Raw genomic sequence first — 26,966 nt, 5'->3', positions numbered from 1 at the left:
AAATCCTGGGCCTTCTCCATGATATTTTTTGATTTCTCATGCATTCACATTTTAAATCTGGAAGATAGCCTTCCTCATCTACTCGGTCGATTTGTATTGCCACGGAAACCGATAATTGGACGCTGGCTGATACCCAATTCAAATCTTTCACAAACATCAGCACCAAACCGTTTGCCACAATCTCTGAAGGCTAACTTTCAACCATTATGGGTCCCTATGTAAGGAGAACAATGATTGTGGTACTACATTGCTTAGAAGTTGGCTATGGTAATTTCTATTTCACCGAAGGTTTGCCACAAAGTTTTCTATTCGTGTAACACGGACTTATGTATACTTAATTTTACAGACGGCGTAGATATAGTTGCAGAAAAGGAAGAAAACTGACCATAGCTAAGGAAAAGAAAACGTACTTCATGAGGGTGAACAAAAAAATAGCAAGGCAATTAAAGGTGTGAGGTAGAACTGATAAATTTTATTTTCTTGCTCTATATTTACTTATCCAACTAACCTTCGGGTTGATAAATGTGTTTGGTGGATATATCTAAAGGTAAATTGCTTTACCTCCTCCAATAACGCACAACTTGTTTTTCATATTACTTCAAATCTTCCACAATTCCTCAGAGTTACATACCTTCCTTTATATCATCCAACTTATCTATCCTACTCCTACTCCTTCCTCACTTGCCTAGCGTTCTCCTATCCATCACATCTTCAACATACACGTACTGTCACCAATTAAAACGCTCTTCCACCGGACCACCCTCCAACCTTTCCTATCTCCTATGAATTCCAACCAACAATCCCCTCTCCTTCCCCACCATGCTCATCAATTGCTCGCTTGTTTTCCTCTCTGTTCATTTCACCTCTTCCATCCTTCTCCACGCCAACATTCCCGAAGTCTCCAAATCTGCGCTTCTCATCCTGCTTCAACGACCATTTTTCCGCACCATGAATAACCACGCTCCATGTAATACTTCAAATGAGAGTTTTCATTGCATCCTTGCTCAACGTCCCGGTCAACAGTTCCCTCCTCCATGTGAAATCCTCTTTGTCCAACGCAATTATTCTCCTCATGTCCCTACTACTTTAACAAGTTTGGTCCAAAGCACTTACGAGATAGGTAAACTGCTCTATCTATTCTAGTTTTGCCCCGCCTATTTAAACGTTCAGTATAGGCCTTCTCTTTCTAGAAAATCATAACCATTGTTTTTTCGACTTTAATTCTCATCCCACACCCATCGCGTTGATTTTTTTATTCGATCGGCAATGCTTACAAACACTGGGCTGAGGCTGAGTAACTTAAGCTTGATCATCCGCAAACTTAACTTATTTTACGGATTCCATATAATCAACGGTTTCCAGCGGCGTGTTATAATACTGTGAAGTTTGAATAGACACTTGTACATTAGCTTGTAGGTTAGCTAAATCAGTCAGAGGAGAATTCTAATCACATTCAATATTCAAATTAGCTTTCCTTACGCCTGTTTATTAGTTATGTTCCCTGGAATACAGAAGTGCCATGTATTAAATCCTAGTGATTGTGATAAACATAATGTCCCTGAATTAGTGGTGTTTTACTAACTCACTGATTGAATGTTTTAAAGGTTTGTGATTACCCATTATATTAGTATATTTTTGATATTTTAGTACACATATTTTCAAAGAGACATGTATTCGGAACATTTTTAAAGAGTAAGGGTGATGTTGGTGTCATAAAATCTTAAGCATTCTGTACTTACTGTGCATGGAAAACTCTTTATTAGTTAACCATAGTTTTTGGGAAAAGAGGCACTGAGATTCAAAGGAACCTCTTATTTACTCTGAAGTAAAATAAAATTGGTTAAATGGGTCCAAAACAAAAGAAGAGAATTTGTAAGTAAAAGAGACGTAGACTGGACATCTACGATTCTTCCAATTCTGTCATTTTTTTGTTCCAATTAGCTGGAGGTAGTCAACCCTAGAAAAGCAATAGAGAAGCGTTAATTCCAGCTTTGCACGCGTTATCTCAGTTGATGTGTTCGTTATTAGTGAAGCCTTTTAATCTATGCTTCACGCGGTTAGTAATGAATGGTTCTCAGATTCCGCATTCAATGGTCCGTCAGCACAATGGGAAGAGGATCCGATCAGTGCTTACGGTGTAAATTAACAAGATTGGATGCCACATCACTCAGTATGGCTTTTCAAGCGAAAGGCTAACCGCAATAGTTGTGGTGTAATCTAAATCCTTCCAACCCCTCCATGGCCTCCTTCCACGTGGAGCACGAGTGAATACGCGGGAGTCGAAAAGAGCGTTCCCGAGTTCGTCCCAGTTTCTAACCATTCCTCTCCATGCCTCACGAGTGTGGGGCAACTAGCTCCTCGGCCTCTCCACCGGTCCAGCAGGTCCTACCTCAACCCTATGCACCTCCTATTCTCCTCCATCACATTCCTCCCCTCACCTATAACCCCCTTCTTCATCCCCCATACATATCCTCACCCCCCCCCCCCATCGACCCCTCGCCTCCCCTCCGTCAATGAGAGGGTAAACATTTCCTCCCTCCCACGCAAACAGGGGCCCGTCAGACTATGGCGCGGGTGTGTGGATCGATCGTCCCCCCACCCCACACACCCACGGTGACCCCCCCCCCCAACCCCTCCCGTCCAGCCCTCCCGCCGCCGTCATCCCGAGGAACCCCTGGAGCGTTGCGGAGCTTCTCATTCCCTCCGCCGGAGCTGGAGGTCTGAGGCGAGGCGCGGCCGATAATTTCTTGACCAGATGAAAGTTGGAAGAGTAGCATTGCATTTCCAGGGGAGTGGTGAGGTGCAGCAAATAATTCCCACAGCTATGCTTTCCACGGGCTATTTACTCTTTACTCCAGTTTTGTTTTCGGCCTGGAAAGGACCAAAATTATATTTATGTCTAAGTCAAACTTTTTAAATCACCAATTTTGTTTGACTAGAGAAATCACGATGCGTATATGGTGAGGAATATGTTTTTTTAATAATAATTTACAATTAAAATTGAAAATTCCATTGTAAACCGTGCATCGCAAGCTGAAATCTGTTACCATGCACCCTTTAGAATAACATAACAACATAAAACCCGGAAGAATAATTTATTTTAATTTTTATGCTATTTTGCAAAAATCGTCGAATTAGCAATCAATTCTAAAGCGTGTTTGGTGATTAAATTATAATAAATTATGAAAAATATCCCGCTTGCAAATGCAATATTAATGTTCTCAAGAAATAATTAACAGCTAGTTATAGCACTCTCTTTTATGCATTTTTTAATATACTGGAAATGTGTTCATGTGCAGCCATTTCTAATAACGGAACCGTTTCGTATTCAGCATGATACTCATTGAAAATATATGAAGCATTTAAGGCTCTTCACTTGAAATGCGTAATCATATCTCATTGAGCTCAATCGACTCTCTTTAGAGGAACTTGATGGACTTAAACATACATTCGATTCCATGTGTGAGAAAATTTTTATTTAAAACTAATGAGGATAACGCTGTAATATACAATGTAATCGGACACTCGGTACAAATACATATTATTTGGGCATCAAGTGCGTGACACGACATTCAAATTCCATGATCTCGAGGCGCATACGTTTTCTTCATCATTTTATCCAATCCTAGTGTTGAAGAACTCAATTACAGGGTCCGTACAATAAGTATCGGGACTGGTTCCAAAAATCAAAATTTATTTCAGTTATAATTACAATTGCTTAGTAATCTTCAAAATACATTCCTCCTGCATCGATACCCTTAGTTCGTCTGCCACTCGTCAGAAACCCGGTGGAAGTCGGTTTCCGGAATACTGTTGAGAGCCTTTGCCGTCGCCGCTTGAACCGCCTCGATGGAGTCGAACCGATATCTTTTGAGCTCCCTTTTTATTCGCGGAAACAAGGAAAAGTCAGGTGGAGCCAGGTCGGAGCTGAAGAGGGGGGCGAGGCAACGTTACCACGCCGAATTTCGTCAGCAGCTGCTGTCTGATTTTGTTCCTCGCTCGTCTTTCCGCGCCAGCTTCGCGCACACTTTCCTCATCGCAAGATCCTCTGTTACAATGGTGTGGACGGTTCCGATTGAAATGTCGGACTCCTCTTTGATAAGGACGATCGGTAAACGCCTGTGAGGGTCGAAAACGTTTTTTACTTTTGCCACCTGAGCATCGGTTCGAGCGGTCGTCGGGAGTCCGACGTGGTGCTCTTCTTTGACGAGTTCCCGACCTTCCTTAAACATTTTGAGCCACTCAAAAACTCTTGTGCGGCTGAAGACATAATCCCCATAAGTCTGTTTAATGAGTTCAAGGGTCCCCGACGCGGATTTCCCGAGTTTAACGCAAAACTTCACAGCGTAGCGTAGCTCGACGGTACGCTCTATGCTGGCGCGACTACACCACAAACAATCACACGTCACGAAAATCCACCTCCTGTCTCAACGCATGCCCGAAGGTGACTGAACTAAAGTGCGCCTGAGTTGAGGGGGGCCCCTCTCCCGAGCAGACTGATCGGACCCCCATCCACCGCTCCGTTGAGGCTACAGCGAACCAGTCACGATACCTATTGTACGGACCCTGTATTCCTCTCTCAATGAATTATGGCTCACTGCGGGCCTCACTCAAGGTGAGGCCCGTTCGCTTTCCCGTTTTGCAAACAACCATCTTTGTCGTATGGGTTGGAGCGCGTGTGTGGTTTCTTTGGAACGGTCTTCAAAGTACTCATGAAGATCTTTCGTGTCCCAAAGTATGCCTTTATGGATATATTTTAAGTACAGTGCTGAATCATTCTTCCCCTCACGTATTCTTCCCTGATAACAGGAAATAATGATAGGTGGACGAGGTGGGGATGCAAAACAACAGACTCGCCGGACAGAATGCGTGGATGTAAAAAGTATACGGGGTTCATGAAAAGTCATTCATTATGCAGGTATTAGAGCATTTATTTTTTGCCGGTTTCATTGGGGCTCAGAAATGCTTGGAAAGCGCTTCCATCAAGAGCCTACCTTGACTGGGAGTCTATTTTTTACAATATTATTTTATTTTATCTAGAAACTTTCTTTCCACAATTAACCTTGTCATATGTTTTGCAGCACTGGATCATTTAACTATGTAAAATTTGTAGGAAAACTTTCTGATGAAGTGTTAATCTATTGAAAATTATAAATTATGATAAAATCATACCTCTTTTAAAACAGCAGCAATTAGGATGCTTAATAGCCATTCAAGTGAAGAAAACAGTAACTAAATTAGTATTTATTGGGTTATAGAATAGCTCACCGACCAATAGGTTGCTCCTTTGGCTGTTAACTGGAGGCTTCCGTATTCAAAACCGAGTGAAACCTCTCCAGACTTCCAGCTCCAGCCAAGAAAGGATTCACCCTCCTTCTTCTCTTGCATGAGTGAAGATAAGATGTATTGGCCTAAGGTTTCTAATATCAATATAATGTAATATCCTCCCACACCTATCAAAATGCACTTTAGGTTATTTGCCGTTATCGTTTAATTTAGTGACGGACCACTTGGAATAAATAGTAGCTCTGGGCTATGAAACCGATAGATCTGTATAATTTTTCATCTTTCGCGGAATCCGTGGGTACTAAAAAAAAGATGACATAGGCGAACATTCACTTTCGATGAAATAAGTTTTTCGTCACATTTCTTCCTCTTTTTATTGCTGGTATTTATGTAGAAGTGCGTATTGATATAAATATCGCTTTCTACCACTCGATCCAGCTGTATCTCGCTGACTACTGAGAAGATTCCTTTCGAAACTAAAATATCTGCTTGGACGCATCTTTATTCTGTATACCAAGTTATCTTAACTTCATCACTAGGCTAATTTATTTTAAAATTGAAAATTAAAATAAAATAGCATCATGTGCCGACCGATATTTAAAATGCCCTTCAATGTGAATAAATTGTTGCTCCGATGGTATTCTCAGCGTGTAAAAAAACACGAATGTAGTATTGTCGCAAACACATAAAAAAGGTAGAAAAATGTCAGTCTCATAATTTGTTTTTATACTTTATGAAAACATTTCCGACACATCACAGAAAATATGATCACACTTGAATGAGGTTGACTGACGTATTTGTTGGGGCGTGACGGCGTGGTTGTGAGACAACTTATCCAAATGCTTAATGCGAAAGCCAAGAGAGGTTATCGTATGGTATAATATTTGATGTCAATGCCGTACTAAACTTCACACGAGTGCTTTTGATTATTGAAAATAACCGGTTACATAAAATACAGATTATGTCTTTCTCATCATAATTACACTACGAAGATGAGACATCAGGACCTCACGAAAACGTTTTTATATTCGTTATCTTTCCCCCTTGTTTTCATACGTTTATATCTGCTAAAGGCTTCTCATTTTCCTCTTAACCGCCCCAATCTTTAAAAAAGAAATAAACGACACCATATTGAATCTCCCATAATTCACCCAATCTAAAACGTCCACAATATAATCACGAAGCAAAAAAATATAATTTTATGTCGAAGCAGTTTTCACTTCGTTAAAAAGAAATGATTTTTAAATTTTCAGTTTGGTATCATTTTGTTTAATCGTTTCAAAATGCCTTTCTACTGTGTTTACACTAATTATCTATTTTACTTAAACATTTCCATGAACATTTTTAGAATCACTGCAAAAAGCTTGGCCACTAAAAATAGATACATTTCTATAATTTTGTGATTACGTATTTAAAAAACACTTCCATTAGCATTTTTTTCATTCGATCTGTATAAATTACAATTTAATCCATTCCGATTATGGGAATATGACTCATTAAAAATTTACTAAAAGAAAATGTTGCAATAACACATTTCTTAAACTAATGCAAAGATTTTTAATATTAACGGTATTTTCAAATGTTGAACTTAAAGAATTTCTTATTGAGTACGTGTTTAGTAGAGGGAATAGTGAAGTGTCATTTTTTTTACCTTCAACATTAAATTAACTCTCATTACTAGAAATGTTGGTTTGGTCTTTTTACTGAGCATAATCTAACCCTATTCATTGTAATTGATTAACTAGTGATTTAAAAGTTCTTTCAATCTTACTTTTGAGCAATGATTAAAACAAATTAAGCAAAAATATATTTATTTTGGAGAATAAATAATTCTAAAAATTTTAAACATAGCACAGCATATTTAATTCCTTTAATATATAAATAAATAAATATGTATATATATATATATATGCATTTTTTTTAATTATATATATGCATATATATACATACATATATAAAGTTTGGACAGCCCAATACAACAAAAAAATATAAATAGAAAACACGTAAAAGAACACTCACATTAAGAGAGTTTAAGCTTTCGGCCGTCTTTTAGGCCTTATTCAGTTAAGACTCAGCTTGCTCTCGTGATGGCTTCTATATTATAGTTTGTGTGTGTGTTTATAAATTTACCCATACACACACATACATAGGAGTACGTCTTGAGCTGTACATATTTAGCGCAATTCATCAAAACTACTCTTGACTCACAAAAGTAGCATATTCATCAACGCTATACAAATTCATTTATTTCTAAAGGCTTCCTTAAGCTGAAAGACCATCGATTTCAAGGGTATAACGTGACTTAATTAAGCAGTTGATTTTTTATGTGTAAATGAATATCTAAATTACTTTTCTTTTCACCGGAAAATCATCAAAAATTTCCTTTTTTCATCATCTAAGATAATATATTTTCAGTCATAGCTAGTTCAATTAGAGCGCACACTATTTCGTTCGTCATAAAAATATGGCAAATGCGAAGATATTTCCGTCAGCGTCATATGGTGTTCGCTCCTTTCCCTGGATATCTATCATTTTTTCAAGTTGCTTCCAATTCAAATTTTTTTTTAATTCCGAATTCTTCTCAAATAATTATGCGCTGAAGGGTTTGGCTTTCCTGAATAAAGTATTCAGTATCCCTAATTTGAGCTTAATTTACGTAATTATACAGGAAACATGTGATTTTAAAATGATTTCATTGAGCTTAGTTTTAGATAATTAAAAAAATAATTGCAAATAGAATTGGATTAAGGTCCTGGCCTGTTAAGCCATATAGATGCTGCCTTTCCACGAGGGCAAGGAAAAAATATCACAAGATGTCACTAAGTATAAAATTACATGTTCTGTCAAATAGAATTTCTTTCCTGCATTTTACTGACTTCTATGTAACAGCCATTTTGTTTCTTAAAGACTTCATTCATGTACTTAAATTGCCTTAGATCTTTTAGCAGTTAATTTAAAATAAGTAATACAGCCATTATAATTTCTCTATCCCTTCTCAGCGCAGTATTTGTTTACTAAAAACTTCTCAGTTTTCTTAGTGTTAATTCGTTTTTTTTGAGTTTCCTATACATATACAGGGTTCGTCCGGGAAATAAGTGTACTGAGCTCAGGAAAAAAAATTTATTACACTTTTACATATCTTAAGCTAATATTCCTCAAAATAGGACCCTTGTGAGTCGATACACTTGTTCCAGCGGCGTTCCCATTCCTGGAACGCTCCCGCGAAGGCATCATCAGGAACCTCTAGAAGACACGTCGTCACGGCCTCTTTGACGGCGTCCAAAGTCCCGTATCTCGTTCCTTTCAAACTCCTCTTTATCTTCTGGAACAGAAAGAAGTCCGGTGGTGCCAAGTCCGGGCTGTAGGGCGGGTGCGGCAGCGTTGCCACGCCGTGCTTGGCCAAGAAGTCCGACACGACAAGCGCGGTGTGAGACGGCGCATTGTCGTGATGCAGCCGCCAGATGTTTTTGATCGCTCGCCAGATGTTTTTAATCTCGTGCACTATTGTTTTTGGCACATTACACTGCTCTGCTATCATCCAAACACTAAGACGACGATCAGAGTTCAGTACATCGCGAACTTTTCGCACATTTTCGTCGGTGAGTGTCGTTGATGGGCGTCCAGGCCGTGGTTCGTCGTCGACCTCTTCTCTGCCCTCCACGAACATCTTGTGCCACCGAAAGATCATGTTTCTGGACATGGCTGACTCCCCGTAAGCCTGGTTAATCATACCGACAGTTTCGGTAGACGATTTCCCAAGCTTTACCGCAAATTTGATGGAATAACGCTGCTCCAAAAACTTCGGCATCGCGTTCCGTGACGTGGGTCGAGCGTGGAGGTTCGCGTTAACAGAGCTCCTCACCACACCACAGCTCAGAGCCGACTGCCTTTTTCAGCGTCGCTTGTCAACATACCCCCCTCCAATCGCAGCCCGTCAGAGCGGTGCTGGGCGCGCCTGGAGCAGCGGGAAAAAATCAGTACACTTATTTTCCGGACGAACCCTGTATATGCAAATGGTCTGTCCCAGACAAGAGGTAGAATAATTTGGGAGAAATTTTTATCGTAGATCAAAGTACAAATTGCCAAAATTCTTCAAAACAGCATGCTTGTTCATCTGCACACTGTCAGCGCCTTTGCCCCGCTTCGGGTACGTTTCCCGGAAGGCGTCGACGGGAATCTCGTTCACGCACCTCGTAACGGCTTCGTTAATATAGTAATCCAGTAGTCCAAAATAGTACTCAAAGGTGTTTCCTTGGGTCGTACTCAAAGGCCAATGTCTCGTCACCAGTAACCACCTATTCTAAAAAAATTGGGTTATTTTCACCGTGATCTAAGAGGACCACGGTCTTGACTTCCTATTTCTTTACCTTGAACAGGGTGGAACAGAATGGACTCCCTGATTTGACGGGTGAATTGTAAACAAACCAAACAAGATAGTTAAAAAAGTTTTTATCTATGAAAACTTAATTCAATGTTTTTTTTCATCAGGTTTTAAAAATTATTTCATCCGGGTGACGACCTTGGCGAGCGATGCTCATGTTGAGTAATTAAAAAAAGTTTTCGAAAACTCTTCTCAGTATATCTTGCGTTATTCTAGCGATGACATCTGTAATTGCCTCCTTAAGAGCTTCCATTGTCCTTGATCGAACTTTGTAAACCTCAGCTTTGAGATAACCCCAAAGAAAAAAATCACGTGCTCAAATCAGGGGAGCGAGGGGGCCATGGAATATCCCCGAGTAAGGAGATCGGGTGGCCGGGATATTGTTCTCACAGAATACGGAGTGAACGACGGGCGGTATGGCCGTGGTACCATCCTGTTGAAACCAAAAGGCTTCTGAGTCATATTCCTCACCATTCTGCTCCATTTTTGGGAGTAAAAAGTTCTCCATCATCTCACAACAGCACACAGAGTTCACAGTAACAGTTGAACCTCAAGATTATAAAACGATGAGCCCAGTAATGACTTTGGATGGCACAGCGCACCAATTGTCTCTTTGGGGCTATGAAAAGACCTTGGGTAAAGTTTGCGAGGGTCGTCAGTCGCCCAGTAATGCAAATTTTGCTTATTTACTGCGCCATATAGGTGAAAATGCGCTTCATCGCTGGACCACAGCAACCTCTATGGCTCCACCACACAATCATTGTTCTTCAAGGACATTTCTACGACAAAACCTCGATGCTAACAAGACCACTGCATGGTAACTACTAAAAATATTGTTGTTTCCCCCAGCTACAGCTAATGCCTCTAACCCCTTTTCGCTATTTTACGTGTGCGCTCTTTAGTGATTTTTGGAAACTTGTCCATTCTACCCCACACTGTAACTATTTTTCCACGCGAATGACTGTGTTTGCCATATGGCCGGTTTTCGTGTTTGAATTTGTGTATGTATATACATGTACATATATATGTATATGTATATATATATATATATATATATATATTTACCTCATGTGTGTGTATATATAGATATATATGTATATACAGGGTTCGTCCGGAAAATAAGTGTACTGACTCCTGGGCTGGGCGCGCCGCTCCAGGCGCGCCCAGCACCGCTCTGACGGGCTGCGATTGGAGGGGGGTATGTTGGCAAGCGACGCTGAAAAAGGCAGTCGGCTCTGAGCTGTGGTGTGGTGAGGAGCTCTGTTAACGCGAACCTCCACGCTCGACCCACGTCACGGAACGCGATGCCGAAGTTTTTGGAGCAGCGTTATTCCATCAAATTTTCGGTAAAGCTTGGGAAATCGTCTACCGAAACTGTCGGTATGATTAACCAGGCTTACGGGGAGTCAGCCATGTCCAGAAACATGATCTTTCGGTGGCACAAGATGTTCATGGAGGGCAGAGAAGAGGTCGACGACGAGTCTTCGAGAGGTTCCCGATGATGCCTTCGTGGGAGCGTTCCAGGAATGGGAACGCCGCTGGAACAAGTGTATCGACTCACAAGGGTCCTATTTTGAGGAATATTAGCTTAAGATATGTAAAAGTGTAATAAATTTTTTTTCCTGAGCTCAGTACACTTATTTTCCGGACGAACCCTGTATACACACATAAAGTGCAATACTGCCTATTTCAAAGTTCCTGTAATCTCTACAGCATGTCAAAAGGCAACTTTCTGAAAAATATATCTTCCATCTAACATATTTACGACATATTCTTCGATTTTACCTCTTACGTTCTCTCTAGAATTGTCCTCTGTTATTTCTTAGGCATTTTTATTTCTGTTGAGCCAAAGGATCGCCATAATATTATTTCACATCTTAAAATAATCCAGCTTGCTCAAATTACATTTTCTTGGTCCCAATAAAACTTACAAACTGAAATTGTGGTGTACTAGGATATAATTTGTTTTAATTTTTTATTTATTTTTACGATATTATCACCAAAATTAATATTTTTATTAGTGATTACCCTCAAGTTATTATATTTTTACTTTTTCATGCAAAGAGAAATTGCAGATGAGGGTGGGGTAAAAAAGCAGTTTTACAGATGAATCTGTAATTTGAAAAAACTGTTATTACATGTTTTATATTTAACACACATTACTTTGTATTTTTGTTTGACTGCCAGAATACAAATTCTTATCACAAAATTTACAGTAACTGAAATAGTAATAATTAAATATAAATATTTTACTCCCAAGAATACTATAGATCCCTCTAAATCGCCGAATTCTGTGTCATTTTCTTTACTGTATATAGTATATTTTTGACTTTAGTGACCATTCTTATGCACCTTACCTTACCATACAGGAATATAACATGCTGCCGCTTATCCTTTAATTCATTAGAAAATAAAGGTATTGGGGTCCGCAAACAGATATGCAGCATAATTGCTTAAGAGAAGATTGTGATAGTATACAAAACTTTACGAAGATCTATAAGCGTTATTACTGCGTTACGTCTATACATTTCAAAACATTTTAAACGTATCTTCCAGTATATTAATGAATTAAACTTTCTTCCGTAAAATTATGAATGGCCAGGACTAAAATGACAATCTTATCAATAGAAAAATCCTTTCTAAAACAATTGTTCGAATATTTTGCAGTCTGTAAGAAAGAATAAATATATGATAAGTATAATGATCGGGTCATCTTAGTGATTGTCAAATTATTAGAGATTGTGGGATATCTTATTATATCTTAGATTTTTGAATCTCCATTTGGTTGATTAAGAGGAGAATTATTTAATATTAATACTCATGTGTCTTACTTGAAGAAGGCCTCGGAGAAGGCCGAAAGCTCAAACAATTTTACCGTGTGAGTGTCCTTTTAAATGTTACTATTTTGCCGCCCCAATATTATATATATATATATATATATATATATATATATATATATATATAGATATATATATACATATATATAAAATAACATATATTATTGAATAAATTTTTGCAACATTCTAAGGTGAATGAGTAAGTTAGTTGATAGTCTATGCATTTGCATGCGGGTAAATGAAAAAGGTTTTTGCCTGAATATATACGCCACTATGGGTGTAGGTTTCATAAATTTGTTGATTTTTCGTGTGACTTTGTTCTACGAGTTTCGTATTTTACCCCCACCACACGGCTTTGCGGAGGCTTTCGGGGTATCAAGTAGATTTAGATGTACATAATACTTGTAGTAACTTTATGTTTATCTCCCATTGCTGCCCTCCCTTACTTCCCCGATTTCCATTCAAAATACCCATTTCCTCCCCCAACACTCGCTTTCCTAAAAACCCCCTTTTTAGTGCTTTCAAAATCCTTTCATTATCTCCAGCATCCACTTGTTCTGCCTTCTTCAAATACTCCCAACAGCAGACGCCTCTCTTTCTTTATCATACCCAGAACTACTTAAATTGTGTGCCTCTCTATTTCTGAAGGTCTGTTTTATTTTCTTCATTTCTACTTTCTTTTAAACTCCCATTAAAATCTCTAAAACTTCCAGGCTATGCTTGTAGCCTCCTCACTGACCATATTCCCGAGCTATAGAAAATTACCCTCCACGCTTCATCCACGAGTCTTTATTTAATATTATCGCTTAAGTTATTCGATCCTCAAGTCCTAGCATAATCAATGGGGACCTAAGGCACAATCCCGCATCAACGTTTTGCAGCTTGATGTTTAAGATGCTGAGATGAGATTGCAATTGGCATAACATAATTTTCAAATTACAGAATTAGAGCACAACAGAAATATTTATTAACCAGAGGAATGATTCCGTAACGGAATAATTTCATATCATTTTAATTGATATATATTAATTTATTCTATAGAAGTTCCCAATGTTGAGACCACAAAACAAATGACTATTCTTTCATGCATGAATTATAATCGTAAAACAGGTTAAAACCAAAAAAAGAACGGGGATACTAAGGAATTGGATATCCTATCAGTGGAAAAATAAATTTCCTGGTACCTTCTTGAACTAACTTAAAGTGCCATAGGGTCTGTGGCCCCAAATATACTAGTATGTCTTTTTTGTCCACTATCCATTATCCCGAACCCAGATTTTTTACGGAGACCCATCGCTCTCGACTCTCCTTAATGTGTCGGAGGGAAGATTGTGGGTGTCTCCTGCGTTGTTAACGTTGGAGAAGTAAGCTAGAAAGGACGAGGCGAGCGGCGAAAAACAGTCCTGCATCAGAAAAGGTGCCGGTTCTCGTAAGACACTCTGTGCCTGAAAGCATTACTAAGTAAAGCGAGTTTCAAAAGACTAACGTTTTGACCTAAGTAAGTTTACATTTATCACCTTTTATTGATTTCCATCCGTTATGATATAGAGCACATTAAAAACCCCAAATGATTTAACCCCCTCAGAGATATACTTCTAAAGATATCTTTTCATCTTCCTTGATATTTCCATTTATATGCTTTCATCAAAAATATAACTGTTACATTGCTGTGCAAGAGAGATAATGTAATTACATTACATTATCTGTTCCACCCTTTTAATCTTGTTACATTTACTTTCCTAAATATATCTTATAAAGTACCAATTTTTACCACTTTCTTTAATTTAAGAGTTACACTGTCCTAATCGAAATAAGAAAGATAAATTCTCTGCAAAATATCTTTACAGTCTCAAAAAGGAGTAAACGACCAGAGTTACTGTCTACACGATACAAGTCTATCTCAGTCTTGTACGCATACGCAATTGTTGAGTTCAGGCTCTACTTATAAGGGTAATTCAGAGTTAAGTTAAATGTGCATCAAGACAATACCTTCACTGATAAGTCGTCAAATTGCTTTTAGGTATACTTCAGTCGTGCTGCTAATTTGAATTATTTTGGAGTGACAGTCGAATAATTTAATGGAACATTGTATTTCCCTTTTACTTAAAAAATTGAAGAATATATTTTAATAATCAGTAAGTATCATAGTATTATAGTTAGGTAGTATTATCATAGTATTACAGTAGTATAATATTCTAATCCTTTCCTTGACAGGCAAACTGATATGACAATGCATAATCAGTACGCAATAAAACTGACGAAAAATCAGATTCTCTATGAAAATTGATTATTAAGACATTTATGCATAAATTTGTATACATTGCTGATATATTTGCGTTCTGACTTTATGTGTATATATATGCACACATAAAGTATGTATATATATATATATATATATATATATATATATATATATATATATATATATATATATATATATATATATATATATATATATATATATATATATATATATATATATATATATATATGCTTTAAACACAAATATCCGTCAAAAGGCGAAAATGTAGGCATTATACAGGCAAAAAAGAAACGTACTTCAATGAAACATTGTTTGCTTGGAATCTGCACCCTTTTACCTTCCCTACGAGCCTAGAGTCTGTCTTTTAAGTTTTTGTACCTCTATTTTCCCTGCATACGTGGATTTCGAAAAGGCGTTTGAAAGAGTGAATTGGTAAATACTAATGAGTATATTGCAGAAAAGAGGAATGGATTGGAGGGACAGGAGTCAATCCGTACTGTTTCCGTCAGCTCAGGTGCGAGTGGGGAACGGAGAGTCCGGATGGGCAGTGTTAGGAAGAGGTGTAAGGCAGTGACTTCCATTATCACCGATGCTCTTCAACGTATATGCGGAAGAAATAGTTTAAGAGGCATGGAAATAACTGGAGGTAGGAATGAAAGTGGGCGGGGAATTCGTAAAATCAGTCAGATTTTCCGATGAACAAGCTCTTGCTTGTCAGTCAGCCAGAATTGCAAATTCAGCGCGATAGATATGGGATGTGAATCAATATTAATGGAACAAAGATTAAGCGGTTTCCCAGAAATAATAAAAGGCCAAGCTAAGCATTAAAATAGGAGGGCAAAAACTAGAGAAGGTCGAACAGTTTACGTATCTCGGAAGTGTTTTGGACCAACATAGGGACAACAATGAAGTAGTGGGGACGTAAGGAGAAGAATTGCGCTAGGCAAAGAGTCTTTCACAAGGTGGAGGGAGTTGATTACAGGGACGCTGAGTAAGGATATTAAGAATAGGCTCGTAAAAACTTTGATATGGAGCGTAGCTATGTTCGGCGCGGAAACGTGGTCATAGAAGCAGGAGGATAGACGTAGATTGGAGGCTTTTGAAATGTGGGTGTGGAGAAGAATGGAGAAGGTGAAATGGACAGAGAAGAAAACAAATGAGGAAGTACTTGGTATGGTGGGCGAAGAGAGGGGTTTGTTGGGAGAAATCCTTTGGAGGCAGGAAAAGTGGATGAAGGGGGTATTGGCCGGTAGTAGGATGTTGAAGACTGTAATCGAGGGGAGCATGTTGGGAAAACGAGGAAAGGGAAGGAACAGGATAGGGATGTTGGACGGGATGAAGGTAGGCAGAAAGTACTCAGAGATGAAGCGGGACCTGATATAGAGTAGGATGCTGGATTTTGTGTTTTGTTAGGAGTCACAAAAGGTTTTATTTAGTAGCCTTGTCCATCCAAAAACCTACCTTAACCGGTAGATTACCTAATAATAATAATATACATATAAACATATATATATATATATATATATATATATATATATATATATATATATATATATATATATATATATATATATACACACACACACATTCAAACACGAAATCCCGCCAAGCGGCGAACAAACACTCATTCACACAGAAATAGATATAAGGAAAATGGATAGGAACACATACAAAGGTCGAACACAGGAGAAGCGGGGAAGGCGGAATCAGGAAAATCACAAGTGTAAAAGTATTTCCTAGACCAGGAATTGAACTCCGGATCTTTCCACTTGCCGGGCGGATGCTCTAACCACTTGAGCTATCTACATTTACATCTACATCTACTTAATACCCCGCAAGCCGCCGCAAGGGCGTGTGGCGGGGGGTGTTAGGACACCACCCGTAATTTAGAAAAGAAAGAGAGAAAAAAAACCGCATGCAAGAACCACAAAATCATATATCCACAAAAAAAAACATGCCATTCATTCATGCAAGAACACTTACACCCCACACACATGCAAACACTCAATCTACATCTTACATACACATGCACCTGAAAGTATACCTACAGCTTTGCAGTGTTTAACTTTGCTCCGACTAGTAAATTCAGTGTTTTCAATATTTCTAAAGTTACTTCGGTTTCTTACTATTGTGATTTCTGATTGTTCGGGGAAAGAATGAGTATTTGTACCTATCTGTCCTGGAATCTATCTCCCTTAGTTTATCTTTGTGGTCTGATCTACCTAAGTAGTGTGGGGCCATTATAATTCCTTCAGTGTCATAGTTAAACTCGTTTGTTCTGAACCTTTCTAAAAGTCTAAGCCTCGCTTGTTTTCTCCGTACTTCAAGTGGTTCCCAGCCTAAATCCCCTAAGAGACCTGTCACACTTGTGTTCTTATCATTACAATTTTTAACGAATCTAGCGAATTTTCTCTGGACTTTATCTAATTCAGGTATCTTAATTTACATTAAACAATTAGCATCGCAGATCTCAGCGTAAATTACGTTTCCTGGTTAGCCAGGTTTCCGTCCATTTCAGAAGTTGAAATGGACGGAAAGAACACAAATGGGGAGGTACTAAGGAGGCAGAAAAAAAGGATGAAGGGCGTATTGATCGGCAGTGGAATGTTAAAGACTGTAAGAGAGGGGATAATGTCAGGCAAACGAGGAAAGGGCAGGAACAGAATAGGGATGTTGGACGGGATGAAGAGAAGAAGGAAGTGCACAGAGATGGGAGGGACTTGTTTTAGAGTAGGATAATGTATTTTATTTTGTTTGCAGATATTTATTTGGTAGTTTATTATATTCAAAACCTACCTTAAATGGTAGATTAACTTTGAAAAATATATAGTTATATAGATAAGAAACATATATATGTATAAAATATATACACATACTCCCCCTCAGAAATGTTTTGAAATTTCACCGTCTTTCAACTTCACTTTTGGAAAATATTATTTTCAGCAGTGAGTTAAATTTTTCCTTTGCTCATTTCTACCGATATTTTTCTGAGGTCAATTGTTTTTTCCCCTCTGCGTACATTTCCCTCCAGTTCTTTCCGCTCCGCCACTCCTCACCCCATATCCGCCATTCCATTCCAGCTCACTCCGAGCCTTTCCCAACCGCACACAACAGGCCCCTCCTCTAAAACGTCCCACGTGACGGCCTTCGTCATCCTAATGGCATCCCTGCATCCAACTCCCTCCTCACCGCTTTTCTCTGGCCACCCACCCACGACCGAATGGCCTTACCGTTTCCCTTCAGCCAGATCGCACAGTTCGGGAAATGGAACCGCGCCTCGGGCGGGTGAATAGTGGTCAGTTACCCTACATTTTTCCTTTTCTACTCCCCTTAAACGAAATGACTGGTGAAATGAAGAATTGGGAAACTTTTCTCGACACCTTTCGTCAGTATAACTAAAAAAATGGCGAGGGTAAAAAAGGAACTTTACACTTCCACAATAAATATCTAATATTTCACGACCATGGTTTCGATGCTGTGCACCATCATCAGGTAACATACATCAACATCTTTTCAACTTATGTATTCTGGTTCCAGGAGGGGAGTGAGGTAGGGGGAGTGAGGGAGAGGGGGTGCAGCAACGTAATAGGGGTCTAGGGAAGGGGGAGGGTATGAATTGGAAGGTTTAAATTTGTGAAAGTTCATGTTAATTAAATGATTTTAGGTATGGTGGTGAAATATTAAATATTTATTGTGGAAGAGTAAACTTTCCTTTTTAACCCTCATCATGAAGGAATTCCACAGAGTTGAAACCCGAATCTGTTATGCTTAAAAAATGGCCTCCGTATTTAAAATCCTTAATCTCATCCGCAATTTCTATTATCACGGACGAATATTAAGTTTGGGGAAAAATTGTTCTGAGATCCAATGGACTGTCTATTTTTTTAACAGTTCATAATGTAAGAGTTATGTATGTTGACATCAATATTCAACTGGCGCACGAAAATTCCTTTACGTGTATGTGAAGGAATAGCATACCTGTACAAGGCCTGCCCCAAAAATAAAAGGAATTAATCTGGGCAAAAAATTATTGCAGATCAAAGTATAAATTACTAAATTCTTCCCTTCATCAATATATATCGACACACCAATGCCAGTGTTACCGCCAGATTTGGTATGCTTTCTGTAAGACTGTAGCTTTGGTATGCTTCCTATCATGAAATCCTCGTTTAGGCACCTCGTCTCTTTGGCATGATTCAGTGGTTCAAAATGGTAATCAAAGAGATTGTACTTGGGTCGTGCCCATGTCTCGTCACCTGTTACCACCTATCGGAAAAGAAAATACTTTGTAGGTTGAAGCCTAGATTGTGCATATTAATTGTTGGTATGTGGAAGGACAAAGTATTTTCATTTCCGATATGAATCAATTCCACAAAGTGATGCCTTAAACCATTCTCGTAACCACCTATTTTAAAAAATTCAGGTCATTATCACCGTGGTCCAAAAGCTTCAAGGCAAGATTGTCAAACAAGCAGTCTTCCGACAGCACCTTGGAGACCATCTTGGCACACCTTTATCATTGCTAAATCTTCTGTAAGAATGCAATGCACTGTGGTTTTCGGAATATTGCACTCTTCTGCTAGCATCCTGACACTTGGGGGTCAATCAGAATTGAGCATGAGTGTCACCTTTTTGCCCATTTCCATCATACTGTGTTGTTGATGGATGTCCAGGGCATTCCTCATCGTCAACCTCCTTGTTATCCTCCCACAACATCCTGTGCAAGTAGAAAACTATCCCTTGGGACATTTCTCCATTTCCATAAGCATCCTCAACCATGCTCATGGTCTCCGAACCCAACTTTCCAAGTTTAATTCACTATTTGTTCGGTACAATCGGCATAATGATATCATTCCTATATGGAAGTGGCATCGTGAACTCGTGACGTGGCTATCGAACAGGGGTCCAGTCTATCAGCAATCTGCTCACGGTAAATGCCCACAGTTAACTGGAGTGGGTTGTATTGCTTTACCAAGGTCTCCCATTTAATTTCCCACCACAAATCACCCCAATCCAGCCATCTGCATTGGTGGCAAAAAAATCATTCTACTTATTTCTGGGACAGATCGTGTATGTATTGGTTAAATTCTTAGGCTAGGGCAAGTAAGGGGTAATGTAAGCTGCAGATATTGTAAATTGATAAATTGGTTTATAGTGGTTTCGAAAACAACTATGTAATTATGCAAAGTTATTGCATTTTATTGCAAGCAGTTTCGTTATAAACCGATCGATTTGGCACTTAGCACTTCACCATCAGGGTACAATATGAGTCAACAAAGGAGCATATTTGAAAGCAAGAGAGCAGATAATCAGGTTAGGAGTTAGACATAATGGATAACTTCTTGGAAGGCTGTGATTGTTTAAATGAGGTAGAAATTGTTGGCATGAAAAAGGTTTTATGGGAGGCCATCTCTTTAAACTACTCCTCGTTAGACAATTTTTGTAGCGGAAACATTCCAATCCATTCAGAAAATAAACTGTAACAATTTATCCAAAAATTCTACGAGAGGTTCTATAAATAATTTTATGGCACCAATGATTCAAATTTCAAGCGCATTGTGATTTTATAATTTTTCCAGGAATCTTCACATGCTCTATTAGGATGTTCAGTTTTATTCCCATTAGTTTGTCCACGCGTATGACACACCTACCATACATGTAGCCATTTCATTTTCGATAAGAACAATGTTGCATGTCCAAATGCTCTCAATTCTTCAGAAATCAAAGTGATTACCTCTCGGCAGATATTTAAAATGTCGTTTTTTACTCGTACCATCAGACATTAAAATACGTAGATACGTCTGGAGGTGTGAAGGAGATAATTAACATTGTTAACGTGTATTTTTTGTTGATATCCTGCATGAATTTCAAATACACCCATCTTTACAGCACAGTTTCCACAAGATTTGAATGTATCTTGTTATTGAATAGTTTCACATGTAAGTTCCTCCTTCTTTGGTGTGATTAACTTTGGAACTAACTAGGTGCCTAACTTGGGACTAACTAACAAGAGCCACACGCTCTTGCGACGGCTTGTGGGTATTATGTATGTTTATGAAGATGTATTTTGGAAGAGTAAGTACGTCTGTATATGTTCATTAGCCTTGAAACTCAGCGAAGCGCGATGTCTAGGAAGATTAATTCAAATAAACGGTCTGCGACTGGCTGTCAGGGAACTATTGGCAGACAGTGAGGTAACATTCCACGTTCGAATTTCAAACACTATGTCATTAATTTCGCCACAGTAAAACTGAGCATTTACATTAATATTTATGGGTACTTGCAGCGTTAATTAATTAATACTGATCAGTAGGATTCAAAATTGTGAGTTTATTCGCCCGTAATACTAAAAGAAATAACCTTTCAATGGTTTTTAAAATAAATTTCATCATAAAACCCCGCGAGATTTGATTTTTTTTAAATATGAAAATGGGTCACTACGGCACAATTACTACAAGAGCTTATAAAGTAATACAGGTTTTCGACGCCGGTCGAAGAGTTGGGATTAATAATTAATTTAGTCAATCAGAGATGATGTGGTGTGAACATGTGGCAGGTATGTTGTAGAAAGAATACTGTAAAACTGTTCGTAAATTAATATTTGTAATGCAAAAACCCTTGTCTGTCCTTTGGTTAGACGATAATCCGAGGTTTTCCCAGATGACTTGAAGTTTATCAAGAATCCTGATCATCTTTTTTATAGTCTGGGCCAACAGAATACGAGATTCCTTATGAGGTGGGGTCAATAATTACCCGGAGATCAGGTGGATTTTTGCTCGGTTTTGATTTGATCAACTGTCTAAAATCCGCTCATGGCATAATATGGAATCATAAGAAATATACAGGTTACGAAATAATCTATTTAAATTTTCTAGTGAGACCCCCAGAGTCATGAATAGAAGTGCCACCTCAAGCAGCATTTTAATGTCAATTTAGGTTGAGATTACTAATGCCGATTTATAATGAAACGACGTAGCGAGTGATCCCTTTAACATTTATCAGCGTGGGAATAAAGTTTTCCGAACTATTAGAAATGTTAGGGGCCACCATTTTTTCGATAAGGTTGAATCATTTCTTTCTATTTTCCTCTTGCTGTATCGGGTGGATTATTTTACGTGGCGATTAACCCATGTCGCAATCTCAGATTCATTAAGATGATGCTGGGACCACCAAAATTATTCTTATTAATTGATCATCGCATTATTTCCGTGTATTCACATAAATGATTAAGTATATTCACGATTAAATAAATGGATTCAACACCCTTAATATGTAATTTTATTTTTAATTTACCCATAAAAATTAGAGAGGATGGAAATTAAATTCCCATTTTGCCCTCTCTTGCGATTGCTAATTGGATTCCAATGTTTTCATGGATAATCGTCAAACTCGAATTTTTATTCTTGACATGGTAAAATATTCGTGGGTGTGTCGTGCAGAAGGGCCTTGGAATCGTTTAGCTCGCTATCTCAAAAGGGTCCGCTTTAAATTGAATGCTGGAGGGTGTTATTTTCTACTGATTCCACGCCGCAACTACTTAAAAATCATTTACGTTGCCTTGAAATTTGGAGTAAAAGAGATTTGCGTCAACGTATGCGTTTACAAGATTTTTTCCCAGTCGAAAGGCTGGAATATATTCGATGTTATTCCAGTTGCTACTTAGTTGTCGCGTGGATAAGGTTTAGCTTCTTATCGGATAGACCATTTAACTGAGGATCCTCTGGTGCGTCCCTTAATGAGCAGGCTAAGTCCGACACCGGTTTTCTCTTCGCCGTTTCGCCGTGTCGAAATTCTCACTTGGGTCTTAATTCATATCTAGGACGTGGATCTAAATTTATTAGCTCCTTCTAAAATCCTAGTGGTCAGATTTCTCTCAAAATAATACCAAACTTAACATTACACGCTGTAGGAAAAGTTGTGTGTACCAAAAGGATGTAATAATGTGCGTATGTGTGTATATATACATTAGTACATATATTTATACATGCGTCAAAACAATGGCACTGAATTGACGTTATTCCTGCACTCGCATTGATAGTCTAATCACTTATTGAAAGGGTAAATTTGAGAGGTTTTCGCTTTTGCTAATTATAAAAACCCACTGCAAACAGAACAGTATTCTTAACATTTTATACCGCTTGTCCATTAGCATTAGGTGCTCGAAATAGGGTGGCTATTTTGGGTACTCTCTTAATGAGAGCTGCTGAACCCTAATGAAGCTGTTCCCTCTTGTAAAGTGAGCTTGTTTCAAATGAGAGTGTATTGGGAAATTACTGGAGGAATTACCGATATCAGACCGTATTTATTAGTTAAAGGGAAGCATTTAAGAAAAAACGTGAGCTTTGGAATAGTATACCTGTATGTATGAGGCAAACGATGATTGTGACGAGTGAACTAAGGGTATATTAAGGTTCTTCTTTAATTTGATTTGATTGCTTTATTAGGGTCTTATATGTATAATAATATGTTAAGAATTTGTTTTCAATGGCTATATTTGGTGGGATTTATGATTGCAGTTGCCATTGCTACTTAGAATAAAATTAAAATATCTCAACCAATATACTCGGGAATGCCTTCAATAGAGGTGTACCCTTAAGTTATTTCTCTCATGGTATCTTTGATAAACATCATGAATATTAAACATAAAAAACCTACACGGGGCACAGATTTATATTTTTTGTAATTTTTATTTAAGTCTCTTAATAATCAGGAAATTTCGCTGCACTGCAACTACATCTAAATTTACACAATACCCTGGACCCTAGCCATGCATGCATAAAATTCATGGCCAACTATTAGTTCATATATGTATTCGAGCACATATTTGAACATTTACACGAAAATTCCTACTTACGTCTGCATGCTTGTATTCTTCTTGTTATATTTGCTGCGGATGATTAAATCATTTCATTTGTAAATTTAGAATAAACATTGACTTTAGACTTTAGACATTGACTTAGTAACTTTAGAATAAACATTTTAAAAAATTGCTCTATACTTTTCATTTTTGCGACACATGAAAAAGTTACGAAATCAAATATACTGAAATACGGTGCGTTTTGAAAAAGATAATGGTGCACTTATAATTCAGACGAGAGATTCTTTGGGAGTCACGAGTGGTATTCTGCTGCTGGAGGTAATTCATTCCTCGGTGATGAACATATATTTATGATATTTATCACCTGCGTTACCCGTCATCACAAGGGGTGATGCATATGAAAAACACTATCGTATGGTTAACCCGATTTCCCGCTTGTGGTCGTAAGTCATTGAAAAGAACATTGTAGCCCTTTCACGTAATTCAAAAATCAGGTTTTAGTAGATTCCAGCATTTAAAAAAATGAGTAATTGAAAATTCTGCATGTTAAAGGTGATACTTGTAAAATTCATAGAGTGTCACTACGTCCATTTCTACAAAATCAATGAATTGTATTTTAAATTTTAATATACAAAATCTGTTCCAAAGTTAGGGCTTATTTTTTCCGGATAGATGAGCGGCGGCTTCTCTGGCTAGGTTCGAGGGAGAGGACTCTCAGGAAAGGCTGAAAGTCGGTGGTAGTTGGCTCCTAGCCTTTAGGAAGTCCGTATCGTTCGTTTGCGAAACCTCTATAACGTGACTTCGTTACCCTCCGTCTTGAAACAGCACTAAGCCATCAAACTTTGCGCGAAACTGAGAAAAACCTGGAAAGAGACTCATGGCATGCTCATGGCAGCATATAGTGATAACGGGTGTTTTTGTGTGGCACAATTTGTTATGGGAGGGTAGAGAAGATAGTGACGCAGAACGTGTGTTATTTCACTCTAGTTAGACCTGATTTGGAATATGCCGCAAGTGTTTGGAATCTTTGGGTGAACATTTGGCAAAAAGAATTAAATAAGGTCCAGAGAAAATCCGCCATATTCGGGAAAAATTATTATAATATAGAAGATGAGTGGGACAGATCTTTTAGGGTAATTAGGCTGGGAGACACTTGAGATGCGAAGAGAACAAGCGAGACTTAGACTTTTATAAAAGTTCAGAACAAACGAGTTCAACGATGTCACTAAAGGAATTATAATGGCCCCACACTACTTAGGTAGATTAGACCACAAAGATAAAATAAGGGAGATAGATTCCAGTACAGATAGATACAAATACTCATTCTTTCCCCAGACAATCAGGAGTCATAATATTAAGAAACCTAAGTCACTATAAAAATATTTAAGACATTTAATTTACTAGTCGTGACAAGATTAAGCATTATAAGGTACATTCGTGGGTGCATGTGTATGTTAGTTGATAGTATATGTATCTGCATGCGTGTGAGTTATAAAGGTTTTTGCATGAATATAGGCGATATTTTTTTGTGAAGATTGGCATGAATTTCTGGGTTTTGCATGCTGTTTTATTCTTACTTACGGGTGGTGACCTAGCACACCCCGCCACCCACCCTGGTTACTATGTAGATGTACAGGGTGGCACCCAAAAGTGGTAGGACTGATTTTTTTACAAGAATTTAATTGACGATATACTTACATCGACTTAATAATCTTCAAAGTATGCTCCTTGAGCTGCTACACACTTAGTATAACGTTGCTCCCATTCCCCGTACGCCCGCATGAAATTTTCTTTGGGGATGCTGTTGATGACCCTCGTCGAAGCCTCTTGAACAGCCTTTATCAAGTCAAAACGTCGTCCCTTGAGCTGTCTTTTCATCAGGGGGAAGAAGAAGAAGTCCGGTGGTGCCAGATCGGGAGAATAGGGCGGGTGCGGCAACGTGTAAACGCCGTATTTGGCCAGGAGCTGTCTGACGACGAGCGCGCCATGGCACGATTTTCGGCACCATCTTGGCGCACACCTTGCGCATGGCCAAATCCTGTGAAATAATGCGTTGGACGTTGGATGCAGACAGACCCAACTGGTCTGCAATTTCTTCACTGGTTAAGCGTCGGTCTGTGTTCAGCAGTGTCCTCACTCTGTCCACATTCGTGTCGGTTCTTGCCGTCGACGGCCGTCCGGAGCGATAGTTGTCTTCAACGAGCTCCCTACCCTCTTTAAACAACTTTAAAACAGCGCGCTGGACCGCGTCTCGATACTGTGGAACGGCTTAAGGCAGTGTCCCCATAAGCTTGCTTGATCATATCGAGGGTCTCAGTTGCCGTCTTCCCGAGTTTCGCACAAAACTTCACGGAATAACGTTGCTCTAAATTCAGATTCATTTTGTTTTTCGACGCGGACAAAAAACTTGCTTCACTAAAAACGGTGTCCTCACTCAACGACAGCCCGCAGGCGAATGAGGTTGGTTTCGGTCTGTTGCTAAGAGCCCCCTCCACCTTACCCTGCCAGGCAGACCCCCCTCCACCGCTCCGTTCGCGCCAGAGAAAATCAGTCCTACCACTTTTGGGTGCGTCCCTGTATATGACCTCGACTTGGTTTATGCATTTCGTGGTTTAATATGAATTGCTATTGTCTCGTGTACCATGAGTGAGAAGTAAAAAGTTTACTTTCGCCCACTTTTTTTCGATTAAGATTCTATGCTTCTTGTCCAATCTAGTGTGGTCTCTGGCCACATATTCTTAGATGCACTCTCGGACAATTACCCTGTTCTTTTACCCTGCAGGCCACCGAGCGTGCACTCTGACCGACGAAACATTTTCCTCATGAACAGGAAACCCTATGCACTTACTCCCTCCGTGTTGAACGGCGAACCCCGTCTTCCGTAGACGGTGCATTGCCCTTCAATCTCGGCCAGCGCGCTGGACCGCGTCTCGATGCGGTTAAATTGGTTCCCATTACGACTGGAATCGCGTGGTGTGGTCAATTGGCTGGGGCCTATTTTCTAGGGATGAGGTGATGAAATTATTATTAGATAATTAGATTAGGGTCGGCCGAAGTACCTGCCAAAAGTAAAGGAGAGATGGAATTTTCTCCTCGACACATGAGCTGAGATTTTGCATTAATACCATTCTTCATTAACAAAGATCTCTCAAATAAGACGAAAAACGATGAAAATTTGTGGAAACATGAGGGGAAAATTCAATGAGGAAAGCTGAGTAACAAAAAATATATGCTTTGATCAGTTTATACTATGTTAAATAATTTTCATGTTAGAATGCCAAATTCCTTAAGCAATAAAATATTTCATTAAAATTAAAATTTTGTGCATCAAAATATTCGGAGTCCCAGATGCCATTTTCATTTATTAGTGGCGTATGTACA

The sequence above is a fragment of the Hetaerina americana genome, unplaced genomic scaffold, assembly GCF_022747635.1.
Source record: "Hetaerina americana unplaced genomic scaffold, ioHetAmer1.1.p SCAF_11, whole genome shotgun sequence".
NCBI lineage: Eukaryota > Metazoa > Arthropoda > Insecta > Odonata > Calopterygidae > Hetaerina > Hetaerina americana.
Note: the sequence above shows the minus strand (reverse complement) of the source record.